The sequence below is a fragment of the Somniosus microcephalus genome, chromosome 14 (assembly GCF_052327205.1).
Source record: "Somniosus microcephalus isolate GS21.2 chromosome 14, FLI_Smic_1.0, whole genome shotgun sequence".
Classification (NCBI taxonomy): Eukaryota; Metazoa; Chordata; class Chondrichthyes; order Squaliformes; family Somniosidae; genus Somniosus; species Somniosus microcephalus.
The window spans coordinates 86,961,737-86,974,576 of record NC_141000.1 but is presented as its reverse complement, the minus strand read 5'-3'; positions in this window follow the sequence as shown (position 1 = coordinate 86,974,576).

Genomic DNA, 12,840 nt, shown 5'->3' with positions numbered 1-12,840 from the left:
TCTGGATGTCTCTAGACTATTGGGAAAATATTTTCCCTGCTGAAATATATAGGGGTCGATTTTCAGTGTGCCGTGAGGCGGGCTTTTAGGCGTGCGGGGGGCTAAAATCCCGAATTCGGGGGTCCCGACACCATCCCGCCCAAAACCCGCCTCCATGTAAGTTTCAAAGGAGGCGGGTACCCGCCCCGCACTGGGACCCGCTGACCCGAGGCGGGAAGGGATTAGTGCCAATTAACTGCCTGTTAACAGGTAGTTAACAGGCAGTTTTTAGCCTAATCCCTATTTTGAAGGTTGTCGTGTGGGAATCCCAACGGCTCCAAACCACGGCAGGTTAGAGGAGTTGGGCCATCGGGTTGAAGGACTTGGAGGGGTCGAGATGTCGGTGTTCAGGTGAGTGATGGGTGCATGAGTGCAAAGGTAAGTGTGTTTTGGTGTGTCTAAAGTGTGTAAAGAAGTTTAAATTACCTGTACTTACCTTTACAGCCTTCCTTCCTCTAGGCTTCGGGAGTCCATCATTCAGCCGGCACAGAAAGTAGAATGGCTGCGATCTGTCAAAAGTGACAGCCTGCAGCTTTCAGTACCGGCGAGATTTCTAACTGAGTCTGCGTAGAAGGACTCAGGTTAGAAGTAAGACTGTCAGTGTTTGACAGCGTCAAACAGCTGTGAAACACTGATATTTCATCTGTCAACACGTCTTGACAGATGAAATTTCAGTCTGTGACGTCACGTGTTGCCGGGTGGCCCTTAATTGGCCTGCTGAGCCCGCTGGGCGGGCTCAACAAGGTCAATCAAGTGAAAATTGCGTGGATTGGCCGCATCTCGATGGAGGCGGGACTAAAACCCGAAAGTTGTAGTCCCGCCTCCTTCCTGACTTCTGAATGAAAATCCAGCCTAGGGTCAGATCATTTTGAATTGTCTTCCTCTTATTTTACCCCTCCTCCTAAAAGTCATGACTTATGCTGGGATAAGGTTGGCAGGTGCTGGCAGCTGTTAATATTGCCCAATGGTCATTGTATGCTAATATTACAATTTTAAATATTCAGAGGATATCTAAACAGCAATATATATGTTTATCACTGTACACTTTATCCTTGTAGGATTGTCTTTCATACTGATGGTCTTGCAATATGTTTGTATTCTTCAGTATGGCTAAAGAAATACAATATGATCTCAGGGTACTGAATTCAGCGATCAAAATAAGTGTGCTTTGTGCTGTTCAGCATCTAAAATGCCCTATTGATGCTGAAGACAATAAAGATAAATTAGAGAAATCTTCGAACTGTTGTAATTCACTCTCTCTCCAAAAAAGTGATTATTAAGCATGAAGGTATTTCAGGATTAAACACTTTATTTAATGAGTTCCAGTATTTCTAATCTAGGCAGCCTGCAGAACCAAAGCACATTGAACAATGTACCGAAGTCTTTTGTCTGAGCAGAAGTTGGCAATGTTTTGAATGACTTTGTCTAGGGTTACTTTTATTCTTCTAATGAAATACTGTGCAGTAATGTTTACATGACTCACCTGATAGTCACCTGTGTGAACCTGAACTGTCTAACCTCTGTAATTTGAATTAGTGTTAACAAAGTTATCAAGGAAATGGCTATAGTAAAATAATAATTGTGTGCAAACATTTGATACATGTCTATATTCTCTTGAAAAATATATCATCAGGTACTTATTAACTTGTATTCTCTACATATTAATAAAGAACGAGAAAATATATTTTACACTGACTTAACACTAACTAGAAAATAGCAGACTCAGTGTTAATGTTTGTTTAGATTGTGTTAATGCCAAGTCATATTTTATGATACTGGTTTTATTCAGCAGCAACACTAAGAACTGCTATTTAAGCCAATTTTTGAGGCCAAATCTCAAACTTAAATAAGGCACCATTTTCCAACATTACTAAGCCTTCACAGAGTGTCTTGAGCAATCTCACTCTAGGGGGTTATGAAACGAGATATAGCTGGGCCGCTCATAGTCATATGAATGACCCGAGAGCCCGCAAACTGTTTATTACTTCCCACTCTTTGTATTTTTATTGGTCTTGCTAATATGAAGGCTGCCAATGATTTAGCTGAGACCAGAATGTGTGACATCCTTAACTATTGACACCATTGTTTGGAAGTTGTTACTCAAAACTGTTCATATCACAAAATATTTACTTTATCAACCTGAACCATTAGGGAGGCCATTGGTTTATTTAGAATTGATTTCGGCTTTTAAAGGACCATTATTCAGATCTCTTCCAAATTAAAAAATGAACATTTTTGGTTTTTGACACACAGAAAATCCAACAGTATGTTTAACAGTCTTCAATCAAAGCTCTAAGAAATCCAAAAAGATAGAGATCCTGTTTCCCCAGTATGAAGTGCACACTTTCTCCCCGTAAGAAGACTCTCCATTTAGCTAAGTTGAGAGAGCTCAGGTGCATGTTGGAAAGAGCCATGGCTTAGGGACCCCCCAAGTGTGCATAGGAATACTGCTTCAATTTACCCAGCTAAAACCACACAGCTTATCAGCACAGAGCACTGGTAAACTTCCACTACTTGCCCAGTCAAGATCTCCCTATCTGTTAGGGTATTTGCTTGTTATTTCCAATTCTACTGCACCAGATCCCATTTATGAGTCAGACTGGCTGGGAGAACATCAGAAGTGCCCTGAAGTATTAAAAATCTGCCTAATTCCGGTGTTCAAGCAACAATTCTGCCACAGGGGCCATTTCAGTTCTAATCTGCCACCTTGGAGTCATCACAACCCTGAAGAGACCCCATTTGCTTCCCCTTCCCTCCACTCCCCCATTTCCCGCCCACCCCCCCCCCCCGCCACCCCCCCGCCACACACACACACCCAGGAGGACTAGTTGGTAATTTGAAAACAAAGTTGAGACCAAGTCATTTTTAGAGTGCCAAAAACTGACACTTCCCCCACCCCATCCCAGCCAACAAAAGTTGAATGTCTCCTTGTACACCCGCAAGTAAAATATTTCAATTCATTCGCCATTATTCACTTTCATCTGTACTTTGTGATACAAATGATCAGTGGTCTTTAATGAGTAAATTCCCTATTTATCTTGGGAGCAGGTTTTAAAACTTAAAAATGTGCAAACTGTTAGTAAATATACTATAGAGAGAGACAAGCTTAGAACTAGAATGAGAGTTATCGACGTGGAGTCTTGTGCTGATAAATTTATTAGAGGAAACTATACTCACTGACAACACACGCGATGATGTGAAGGCTGCGGGAGGCCTCATGTTGCAGTTACTAAGCTCAGTAGCAGGGTGGCCAACCCTCAGTCTTCCTAACTTCGCATTCCAATAATCTTGCTTTTATCCCTCAGCTGGAAGCCCATTACATCATAGCTCTTTCATGACCTTTACCCTTGGTTTACATTAGGTATCACTAGCTCAGCATTACAAAATCTTACTGTCTCGTGATACCTGGGGGGGAAAAACTCCACAGGACATAACATAAGCTGTCTTGTCTCCTTACATGTACAAAAAAGGTAAACACAAAGTTGTCAAACGGATAGATGTATCTATCAGAGGATTAGAACTACAGAAGGAATCAGAATCTATCTTATATGATGACAGTTAGTACCAGTCTTTCAAGGGCCTTGGAGATTTGGGGGGGTCTTGTTGACCTTCTCCAGATACTGCCTGTTTTACCAAATTTCTGAAGGAACTGTATTTAACCACATAATGGAGTCCTCAATACAAAAATGGAATCCAAACAACTTCAAATAGCATAGCTTCTTTAACACAAGTCTTTGATTACTGTCTGATAGATTTAGGGATTTTTTTTTAACAAAATGACTGCTACAGTGTGCTAAAATCTCAGTTAAGTGAACATTTGACTGACATTCACAAACTAAGTAACATTCACTTTGCAATAGCTTCCCTGGCCTCAAATGATTCATCAGAAATATTTTGGCACAGTGAACACACTAGTGTCAAGCAAGTTTAATGAGCATTCATTTTTCTGGCTTGTAACTCTGATGAACGATTTGTCCTATGAGGAGAGATTGAGTAGACTAGGCCAATATTCTCTGGAGTTTAGAAGAATGAGAGGTGATCTCATTGAAACATACAAAATTCTTACAGGGCTTGACAGGGTAGATGCAGGGAGGATGTTTCCCCTGGCTGGGGAGTCTAGAACCAGGGATCACAGTCTCAGAATAAGGGGTCAGCCATTTAGGACTGAGATGAGGAGAAGTTTCTTCACTCAGAGGGTGGTGAATCTTTGGAATTCTCTACACCAGAGGGCTGTGGAGGCTCAGTTGTTGAGTATATTCAAGACAGAGATCGATAGATTTTTGAATATTAAGGGAATCAAGGCATATGGGGATAGTGCAGGAAAGTGGAGATGAGGTAGAAGATCAGCCATGATCTTATTGAATGGTGGAGCAGGCTCGAAGGGCGAAATGGCCTACTCCTGCTCCTATTTCTTATGTTCTTATACAAGTTGGTGCACTCACCAGAAGCTGACACATCACAGAAACCTTTTGAGCCTTCACATATTCTCAATAAACCATTTTTCTGTAACTAGGTTGCCAGTGTCAATACAGCCTGCTCTAGGCATGGCCTGGTAATCTGCACCATTAGCATATCAGACTCTCAGCAAAGAGACCCAAATGTTACACTCAAGATTTTCCAAGTCAGCTGCTTTGCCAGTCTTGGTTTAGTTGTCAGAATAAGGAGGAAAAAAGTGCTGTGGAGAATTTCCTTCCCACGCTTGCCTCAACCTAGGGATGGCACTGATTATGTCTGCAGAAATATCTTCCAGCTACACTGTACTCTAGATCAAGGTGTAAAGAGCCAATTTGGGAAGTAAAAATAAAGTAAAACAATCTGGATGGACAACAGTCAATGATGCACTCAATCTCCGCAGTTTCCATTTATTGCCCTCTTTCTCCCCTCCTTTCTGTAACTCCATACCAATGTAGTTTTCTTTAAGGGATGTGACTTCAGTTGCACTTTTTTCATAATATCCTGAACTTGCTAAGAAAAATCTATCTTAAATACAATCAAGACAAGACCCTGTTAGCATTACAACAAGTTACCTGAAGGTCCAGGTTTGCAGAAATATGTCTTTAAAGATTTACAGTAATTTGCCAGATAATATAGATTCTTATGAGTGAAACTTCTAATTGCATGGTAGCTAATGCTCCCCACTTTCTACTTTGTAAAGTATTCCTAGTTCCTTTTGTAATGTATGTACCTTTAAGGGGGAGAACTACTTTTTACAGCTCCTGTATCCTGTAGTACCGGCAGTGACCACACCTGTATATAAACACTGAGTAGTGATCTGTACAGTCAGTTGCAGTTTGAACCCTCATTCAGTAAACACCTGTTGATCGTTCCCTGCAGTCTTTGTCTGATTATTGGCAATGACGCAGATTCGAACCTACCTGCAACTCTGCATCACCTCCCAGGGATTCGCTCCTGGAGAACAGTGGAAGGAGGTCAAGTCCAGAAGCACGGGCATCGACCACGGGCAACCGCCCAGTCATCTAACGGAGATTTGAGCATCGCAGGGGAGGCTGTTGAGAGCCAGGCTTGGCTTTCCAGTCACGGTGGTCCAGCGAAACGGGCTGGCAACAGGTACTCCGCAGACCCTTCCCGGACAGCGGCGGCTAGAGCCGACCGAGCGGCACAGAAAAAGGCCGAGCAGCGTCGACGGGGGAGAGAGAGAGGGCAGAGCGCACAGGGTGCAGCTGGTGTTCAGGACCGAGCGGCGTCAACGGGGAGAGAGACGAGAGAGAGCAGAGCGCAGCCGGTGTTCAAGGGCCGAGCAGCGTCAACGGGGGAGAGAGGCGCGCAGGAAAACGCGAGGTGCTGCCATTGCCACGAGGACCGCAGAGAGCGACATTGGCAGCAGCGCAGGAGCAGCGCACGAAACCCACAGGGTGTCGCCATTTGCCATGAGAACCGCCGAGAGCGGCATTGGCAGCAGCGCGGGAGACACCATTTTAAGCCGCAGCGGGGAAGAAAGAAAAGCGCGGGAGACGCCATTTTAAGCCGCAGCGGGGAAGAAAGGAAAGCGTGGGAGACGCCATTTTAAGCCAGTCTAACCAAACCCAAAAATGCCGAAGAGTGGCAGTATCACAGCGTTCGACAATGAAGTCGAAGATTGGACGACATATGTCGAACGCATAAAAGTATACTGCAAGGTGAATGACGTGCCAGATGACAAGAAAGCGCTGGTATTGTTGAATTCAATGGGTGCAAAAATGTATGGCTTACTACGAAACCTAGTAACCCAAGGGAAGCCAGTAGAAAAGGATTTTGAAAACATAGTGTCACTCCTACAGGACCACTTAAACCCCACACCGCTGCTGATAGCAGAAAGATTTAAGTTTCACAAAAGGAACCAGCATAAAGATGAAAGTAATGCTGAGTATTTAACGGAACTGCGCAAGCTATCGAAACACTGCCAGTTTGGAACGGGACTAGCAGATACTTTAAGGGACAAGTTTGTGTGTGGGCTTCAAAGTGAAGGAACCCAGAAACGGCTTCTATCAGAAAAGGATCTTACACTGGACAAGGCTTTCAGCACTGCAGTTTCACACGAAGCAGCAGCACGGGGCGCTGCAGAGATACAACGGAGACCGCAAGAATATGGCACAAATGAAATGTCATACGGAACAGTGAAGTGCTATCGCGGCGGCAGAACAACACACGACCATAATGATTGCTGGTTCAAGGACAAAGTGTGCAGACAGTGTGGAAAAGTAGGACACATAGCAAGAGTCTGCAGGTCGAGAAAGAAAACCAGCAGCAAGAAATCTCTACAGGAGAAGTACAAGAAGGTACATAAGGTGACGGAGAGTAGTTCAGACGAACAGAAGAGTGATACAGACTCCGGAAGCAAGGAGCTGGGTTGTCTGAAACTACATAATGGCCCAGAACTTGGTGTTGGGGGCTTGCCGCACGTGCAAGCCCCCGATGTGCGCTCACCCTGCGCGCCGACATCTGAAACCTGGCCCGCAGTGGATTTCCTTTCAGTGGCCAGGTTCTGATGTCGGCGCGCTGTGCTAACCTGACCCAGCGGCGTAGTTAGTGCGATGTGCCGGCTGGGATCAGGTGAGCACTGTTCAGCCAATCAGGGGAGGGGAAACTTCATTCATAAGTTTGAGAGTAAGAACTGTCAAACTCATGAGAAGTACTGCACCCCAAAACACTACTTAAACTTTAAATAAAATTTAAAAAAAATCCCAATCATTAAATTAAGTATAAATAAGTTTTAAAAAATAATTTAAACAATTTTTTTTTTGAAAAAAATTTTTTTTTAATAAAAAGGGTCTAAAACTAAACTTACCTTATTGTAGATTCTTTAAAATAATAAACCTGTGGAAAAAAAAATTCTAAATTGCACTAAAACACCACTTACCTGTAAAAATAAATACTTACGTGTGCTTTTTACAAGCGTAAAGACCGGAGGCCTTTACACATGCGCAAATCCCCCAAAACAGAGGAAATCCAAGACGCACGCGCTGCCCCCTACAGCGCACGCGCTAGCCTCTTCAACTCTTGGGTGAGAGGAGAGGAAATGCCGGTTTTCAGCGCATGCGCTGTGCATGCTGAAAACCGGCATTTCCTCCAGCCAGACGCGTGAGTATCCCTTCCGTACTCACGCGTTTGGGGAGGAATTTCTGCCCCAATGTGATCAAAACGGAGGATCACCAAACTATCTGGATCACGCTCAAGATAGCAGGAGTCCAAGTGAAAATGGAATTGGACAAAGGATCAGCCCTAACAGTCATAAACCGAAGGGACTACAAGCGGCTATTCTCACATATACCCTTGAGAGATACAAAGATTGTCTTGAAGACGTACACGGGGCAAAAAGTCTACCCCAAAGGAAAAATAAGGGTGAACGTTATATATAACGGCAAGGAAACACCAAAAATGGACCTATATGTATTGCCAGATGGAGGACCACCACTACTAGGACGTGAATGGATCTGGAAGATACAGCTAGATTGGCATTCCATACAAGCACTGACTGTAGACGCCAAAAAGGATGACGACGTCATACCTGGGCGAATGTCAAAAATGCTAACTGACGCACAAGAAGTGTTCCAGCAGGGACTCGGAACACTAAAAGGCATAACAGCGATGATCAAAATAGAGGAAAATGCAAGCCCAAAGTTTTTTAAGGCCAGACCAGTACCTTATGCAATCCGCCCAGCCGTCGAAGCAGAGCTGGAAGGTTTGGAACGTTCAGGAGTACTGTCCAAAGTGGACTGGAGCGAGTGGGCTACACCCATCGTTCCTGTAATGAAGAGGTCATTGAGTAATACGCCTGGGTAACCAAAGAAGGTTCGCATCTGTGGGGACTTTAAGGTGACAGTGAACCCAGTCCTTCACACTGTACAATATCCGTTTCCGCGGATTGAAGATATTTTCTCCTCGCTATCTGGAAGGAAATGCTTCACTAAGATTGATCTGGCCTAGGCGTACCTGCAAATGGAGGTAGAAGAAGCCTCGAAACAGTACCTCACGATCAACACTCATGATGGTCTCTACCAATACAACCGGCTGGTGTTCGGGGTAGCGTCAGCTCCGGCTATTTGGCAAAGGGCAATGGAACAAGTCCTGCAAGGGATTCCAGGGACCCAGTGTTATTTGGACGACATCCTGGTCACGGGCAAAATATACTATAGAGCAGGTGCTCACTAGATTGAAGGAATATGGGCTCCGAGCTAATCGCCACAAATGCGAGTTTTTCCAGAAGCAGATCTCGTATTGTGGCCACGTTATTGATAAAGAGGGGTTACATAAGTCCCCTGAAAAGATTGAGGCAGTAGTCAAGGCTCCAGCACCGGAAAATGTGTCACAACTGAGGTCGTTCCTCGGGCTGGTGAACTACTACCATAAGTTCTTGCCGAATTTGTCTACCGTACTACACCCACTGAACACCCTACTGCAAACGGGGGTACCATGGAAGTGGGGTGACTAATGTAAACGAGCTTTCCAGAAGAGCAAAGCATTGATCACATCAAAAGAGGCCATCGTTCGCAGCAAATTACCCAGCTTCCAGGAGAACAGCGACCACGACACCACACAACCCTACCACAGCAACCTCTGCAAGACATGCCAGATCATCAACACAGATACCATCATCACACGTGAGGACACCACCCACCAGGTACATGATACATACTCATGTGACTCGGCCAACGTTGTCTACCTCATACGTTGCAGGAAAGGATGCCCCGGAGCATGGTACATCGGCGAGACCATGCAGACACTGCGACAACGGATGAACGGACACCGCGCAACAATCACCAGACAGGAGTGTTCCCTCCCAGTCGGGGAACACTTCAGCAGTCAAGGACATTCAGCCTCCGATCTTCGGGTAAGCATTCTCCAAGGTGGCCTTCGAGACACACGACAACGCAAAATCGTCGAGCAGAAACTGATAGCCAAGTTCCGCACCCATGAGGACGGCCTTAACCGAGATCTTGGGTTCATGTCACGCTACATGTAACCCCACCTGATGCAGGGTCATCCAGACTCGAGTCGACATTGGCTTGTTCTCTCTACACAGATGCGGCTGGACCTGCTGTGATGTCCAGCCAAAAAAAATGTGTTTTGTCTGTTTTTTTGTTTTTCATACAGACCCCAGCATCTGCAATATTTGACCCCTTGTGACCCCACCTCATTGTTCTTTGATGTAATGTTTCCCTGACTGACCTGTTTGGACACCATTCACACCTTTGACTGCTGTGATTATCTCCCTGCCGAGGTGCGATAAATGGCAGTTGGAAAGGTTACCTGTAAACATCTGACATGATTCTCTGACTATATAAGCTGTGTCTTTATGCATTTCTCCACTTCACCTGAAGAAGGAGCAGCGCTCCGAAAGCTTGTGATTTCAAATAAAGCTGTTGGACTATAACCTGGTGTTGTGTGATTTCTTACATTTGTCCACCCCAGTCCAACTCCGGCATCTCCACACCATCAAAAGAGGTGTTGGCTCATTTCAACCCAGCACTACCAATTCGGTTGGCGTGTGATGCATCACCCTATGGCATTGGAGCGGTGCTGTCGCACAAATTCCCGGACAGCTCGGAGAGGCCAGTAGCCTTTGCGTCTCGGTCACTAACCTCAGCGGAGCGTAACTACGCCCAGATTGACAGGGAGGCCCTCAGCCCAGTGTGGGGAGTGAAAAAGTTCAATCACTATCTGCACGGGCAGAAGTTCACCTTGCTGACTGACCACCAACCACTTGTCTCCATCTTTAATCCAAAGAAGGGCATTCCGGTGATGACTGCGCAACGGCTACAAAGATGGTCCCTTTTTCTAGGGGCGCACCAATATGAAATCGAGTATAAGGGCACGAAACAGCATGGAAACGCTGATGGGCTATCACGCCTGCCACTGCCTACTGCGGAGGAAGCACCAGCAGTGGATCCTGTTGAAATATTTCATTCGACTATAATTGAATGCTTGCCAGTAACTAACGCTGGTATAGAGAAGGAGACCCGAAATGACCCGACACTGTCTCGGGTATATGATTTGACGGTGAAGGGATGGCCAGCACATGGCGACTCACTGTTGCCAGCATTCTCATCCAGAAGAGAACAGCTGTCAGTATGCCAGGGGACCTTGATGTGTGGATCCCGAGTGGTAATTCCACCCAAGTTAAGGGAGAGAGTGCTCAATGAGCTTCACGAAGGTCATCTGGGAGGGGTGAAAATGAAAAGCCTTGCTAGGGCTTATGTGTGGTGGCCGGGGATCGATCAGCAAATCGAGGACCTGACAAAGAGCTGCTCAGGATGCCAGAAGGTCCAAAATGCACCACCACATGCCCCTCTACACCCATGGGAGTGGCCCTCATCTCCATGGCAACGGGTGCATATTGATTTTGCTGGTCCATTCATGGACTCAATGTTTTTAATAGCCGTGGATGCACACTCGAAATGGCCTGAGGTGATCAAAATGTCCTCCACCACCACGGAGAAAACTATTGCAGTCCTACGGACCATTTTTGCCAGGAACGGCTTGCCAAAGCAGATTTGCTCTGATAACGGACCACAGTTTGTGTCCGAAGAGTTTCGAAGATTTATGAAAAGGAATGGGGTAAGGCATTACACATCCGCCCCGTATCATCCAGCCACAAATGGATTGGCTGAGAGGTTCGTACAAACCTTTAAAAAAGCAGTAAAGGCCATGTGCGATGACGACATTCCACTGCAGCATAAGGTGGACAATTTCCTGTTAGCCTACAGAAATGCGACACATGCAGTCACCAACCAGGCCCCGGCCATGATGTTCTTTAACCGAAGGTTGAGATCTCACCTGGATTTGCTCAGACCAAATGTACGAAGAGATGTTGAGAGTAAGCAATTCCAGCACATCAATGAGAAGCCGACAAGGAGCTTCAGTGTAGGGCAACCAGTCTTGGCCTGCGACTACTGAACAGAGAAATGGCAACCAGGAATGATATGCACATGGCAGGGGCTACTAATGTACACAGTGGATGTTGGGGAGAACATTGTGAGACGCCATGCTGACCAGATCCTAGAGTCACAGGAACGAGTCAACCCCATGTCTCAGCCATACGTACCTGGTGAGGAACCCGACGTACAGGTCGCATCTACCTCAGAAACAATAGCATTGGAAGCTGATGAATCAACTGACGACAGGGTGTTAGAATCGCCTCCGCACCAAGAGCGAGACACTCGGGAAAGGCGTTATCCAGAAAGAATCAGGAAGCCTCCCTAGAGACTGAATTTATAAATAGACTATTTTCAGTTAATGTTGCATGTTAAAAGTGTTAATTGTAATTAGTTGATATTTAATTGTTAAATGAGTGTTATGGTACTGTTAATCTAAAAGGGGAGGAATTGTAATGTATGTACCTTTAAGGGGGAGAACTACTTTTTACAGCTCCTGTATCCTGTAGTACCGGCAGTGACCACACCTGTATATAAACCCTGAGTAGTGATCTGTACAGTCAGTTGCAGTTTGAACCCTCATTCAGTAAACACCTGTTGATCATTCCCTGCAGTCTTTGTCTGATTATTGAAGGACACAACATTAAGATACACGGATATAACACCTTTAGTTAAATGTTGCTGTGGAATATCAGTTAGGAAAGAGTAATTCTGAGAGTTGAAGAACCATCCCCTCAAACAAGCTGTTGCTGACTTGATTGAGATCCTTGACTGAGATCACTGTGTTACAGGCCTCAACTACCATATGAACTCCGATTCCCTTATCCAAATCCAACGCTCGAGTCCAGGACATGATAGGTCTTACAATGCAGCACGCATTGGGAAATCTGTTCCTTTGATGCTGGCACCGCAGACCTCTCTAATTTTAGCAACCACCAGCATGAAATTCACGGTATATCGAGCCTTGTGATGATCCTCTCAGCTTGCACACTGTTGTTTGGTAGCTAATACACTTAAAGAGATCAGTCAATTTAGAGAAGTGACTTCAGTGTCTGTAAACTCAGTAAACACTTCTCTGAAATTCCAGAGCACTTTTATTGTGCAGTCAGCAATACTGAGCAATGTGTGCTTGAGCACAAACAGTGCTGAGCAGAACTTGAACCAGGCATCAGGGCAGTTAAAATGGAGTGGTGAGTTACCTGCTACCTTTCCGGATATCCTTGCCACCTTCTCCCTCAGGCCCACAAGGAATCCTTGGACCTCCCCTGCCCAGGCTTCGCCTCCCGCCCCGCCACCTCCCCGACCGGGACTCCCCTCCTGGAGCAGTTACCTGATGCCGGGGATTTTAATGGGTGGCAGGTGCTTCCTGTAGTGTCCGAGGATCACTAATACTCAGACTGCAGGAGAACAATAAAACAGGTATTTACTG